The sequence below is a fragment of the Triticum aestivum genome, chromosome 3B (assembly GCF_018294505.1).
Source record: "Triticum aestivum cultivar Chinese Spring chromosome 3B, IWGSC CS RefSeq v2.1, whole genome shotgun sequence".
NCBI lineage: Eukaryota > Viridiplantae > Streptophyta > Magnoliopsida > Poales > Poaceae > Triticum > Triticum aestivum.
In genome coordinates this window covers 616,120,181-616,124,059 of record NC_057801.1, presented here as the reverse complement: position 1 = coordinate 616,124,059, position 3,879 = coordinate 616,120,181, and positions in this window count along the sequence as shown.

The following is a 3,879-nucleotide window of genomic DNA, read 5'->3' as shown; positions in this document are numbered from 1 at the left end:
GAAATATGCGCTGTGATCCATATTAATTGTTGTTGCTTTAGAACAAAATCGGCGACAAATTACATTGATTAAAAAGAGGAACCAATTGTTAGTTCATCAAATCTACACAAAAGAACTAGGAATATATATGCACAACTATCTCTGAACTCTCAAGTGGTGCTACTAACAACGGAGTTCATTTGTTGAAGTTCAAAATTTGACACAAACAGCTGCGTGTGTAAATTTGGATAGGCGTATGATCCATATTGTGGTTTAATATTTTTCAAAATCGAATAATAATAATGTGCTCGCTTGCTTTATTTTTAATTGATTTATATGTCATCGTTGTGAATTTTCAAATAACTTTCTGTCATCTGAGTTCCATGTGTTGTTAGCATGCAAGACCTGGAGCTACTCGGATTTGTGAAAGAACATCATGGAAGTCATATAATTCCATCAGTCAGATTAAGCACATATAATTGTGTATTGCAGCAACCTACTATAATTTATGCGATTATTAATTTATCGTTTATTCAGGTTTACTATGCCTCTCATCCCCACATCTGCACACCAGTTTCATTAGGGCTAGACTATACAGCCGAGGACATTGAATGTCGTATAAGGTAAACCAATCTACTTTTATTTTAATGACCTTAACTCTTTAATTTTGTGATTTATGACAATTCGTTACTTCCCCTGTCATAATTTCTGAAGGACATACTTTCTTTTTTTGCAAATAAGACATTTCGATCAATAGTTAAATATGTGTGGATTTCTGTGTGTTATTCCTTAAAAACTTAAATCATCAAACTTCTTAATGTGCCAGTACAATAAAGGCTTTCATTTTGTTCATGTGCCTCACATAATGAAAATATTAATGTGCAAGTACAACAAAGGCTTTGATTTTGTTCATGTGCCTCACAGAATGAAAATATTTTATGATGTAAAGGTTGTTATTAAACATTTATGTGGGAAAGTATGTCGTTGTTGGTCGATAAATATTATTTTACAACAGTACTTGAGGCCATCTCCTAAATGTTAACACCATCTTCTCTTTGATATTCCCTCTTTTTCGTAGCTTTTTGATATCCCTCTTGCGACATAAAGAACATAAGGATTCAAGGTGTGATGTCAAACACCAAGACTTGGGCGAGCACCTAATATAAACAATCCATTCTTTGCTATTCAAACTCCTCTCTCTAATAAACATGCATGGGGTAGGCGAGAGAAGCATCATATACATGGCAACCAAAGTGACTTAACATCAGTGATCTTTGGATTTTCTTGGTCCTGGTGTTTGTCCATCCCATTTCCTATTGAATACATTCTTAATCCCACTCCATCAATCCTTTTATGTTGGAAATTGCCTCTCCAATCTTATCATGCTCTTGATCATTTCCTTCCTGCAGCCAGCAAGGTGCTGTATAATTTTGCAGCTTGATTTTTGGACCATGTACTAAAGACATGAACATCGAGGTTGGATGCCATCAGTAGCACCCAATTCAGCCTGCACACTGATTTGGAGATTCCGTTTAAGGGAGGGAGGGGGTGTGAGATCTGAATTACAGAATATAAATGAAAAACTAACTTCACATAATATACTAAAAGGAATAGTAGAGTAATTTCTGAGGATCCTATTAAACGTGATTAATTATTATGTTGTTGACCTATTGGTATTACTTCTGGATAATCTTAACGATCATTATTGGTTCCCGTCGTTGTTAACTTTCAGGTATTACTTCTGGATAATCTGAACCGGCATTACTTGCTCCCTATCGTTGTTGATTTTTTGGTATTACTTCTAGATAATCTTAACCATCATTATTTTCAACTGATCTCACCATCCAAAATATTTAAAACAGACTAGAGTCGCATATGTTATTCGAATCCAACTATACACTATCATGAAATTACAAATTAACTCTTTAATTACACATGTAGCATTCCACCCAGCTCTTTCACATGTGACCAACCATCGAAAAAATTAGATCCAAATTGAATATTAGTTTTTTTACAGTGAGGACATATAGATAAGCATGAGCCATACATGATAATACCCACGGCTACAAATCAAAAATAAAAACCATATGCATGTATGAAATACTGAAATATAGGTGTTTATAAATTGTACTCCCTCCGTCCTAAAATAAGTGACTCACCTTTGTACTAACTTCATAAGTGACTCAACTTTGTACTAACTTTATAAGTTAGTACATAGTTGAGTCATTTATTTTGGGAGAGTGCCACATAGGGAGTAGTATATAATACATTTGGCGATAGTAAAAAAAATCCATGTTGCTATGTTATTGTACTTGGAGACATCGCATAATTCAACAATTGAAATAACTTCTGCAGGTGAATGGGTCAAGTCCAAGATAACCATTTTCATCCTCCACGAGAGCATCAGAAGGCGTTCTACAATTTTCCACTGTAGAGGTAAACAACCAGTAATCTCCGAGGATAAAAATAAGGTTGCTTTACAAAAGTTTGCATTCTGTACATCCTAGAGTTCATCGAGATTTAAAATTATGCACTAAAGCTAAGTATCTTATGCAGTGTGCAGCAAGTGGAATAAATTCAGACACCAATTTCCAAATAGAGTGACTTATTTTTAGAATTGCTATAAAACATAGGTATTTGAACTGAAACAAATGGATACATAACAAAACCATATCATGCCTTATGTGAAAATTAATGTTTGCAACAATAATATGATGATTAAGTACCTAAAAAAGTCATGAACTAATAATAGCTGAATTGTAATGTATGTTCAACATTGTTCACAGCTAATATTCTCATCCTAGCCCGTGCGGATGCACGGATTGACGACTAGTGAGTACTAATAGCAAGACTTCTCCCATGTCCTCAGGAACAAACGTAACTACTCACAAAGCATATTCATATTCATAATCAGAGGAGTATTAATATGCATATAGGATCTGAACATATGATCTTCCACCAATTAAACCAACTAGCATCAACTACAAGGAGTAATCAACACTACTAGCAACCTACAGGTACCAATCCCAGACTATGAGACAAGAATTGGATACAAGAGATGAACTAGGGTTTTAGATGAGATGGTGCTGATGAAGATGTTGATGGAGATTGCCCTCTCTCGATGAGAGGAGTGTTGGTGATGACGATGGCGATGATTTCCCCCTCCTAGAGGGAAGTATCCCCAGCAGAACAGCTCTGTCGGAGCCCTAGATTGGTTCCGCCAAGGTTCCGCCTCATGGCGGCGGAGTGTCGTCCCGAAAGCTTGTTTATCATTTTTCTTAGGACGAAAGACTTCATACAGTAGAAGATGAGCACCGGAGGGCCAACAGGGGGCCCACGATGCAGGGGGGCGTGCCCAGGGGGGTAGGGCGCCCCCCACCCTCGTGGACAGGTGGAGGCCCCCCTGACGTATTTCTTCCGCTCAATATTTTTTATTATTTCCAAAAATAACTTTCGTGGAGTTTCAAAACTTTTGGAGTTGTGCAGAATAGGTCTCTAATAGTTGCTCATTTTCCAGCCCAGAATTCTAGCTGCCGGCATTGTCCCTCCTTATGTAAACCTTGTAAACTAAGAGAGAATAGGCATAAGTATTGTGACATAATGTGTAATAACAGCCCATAATGCAATAAATATCGATATAAAAGCATGATGCAAAATGGACGTATGAACTCCTCCAAGCTTAGACCTCGCTTGTCCTCAAGCGGAAGCCGATAACGATAAATATGTCCACATGTTTAGAGGTAGAGGTGTCGATAAAATAAAATACGGACATGAGGGCATCATGATTATTCTCATAACTGCAAAATATATGGATATTGTCATATGATTTCTTATGCTCAAGTAATAATCTATTCACAATGCAAAGTATGAATCAGAAACTTCATTGAGAACTAACAAACT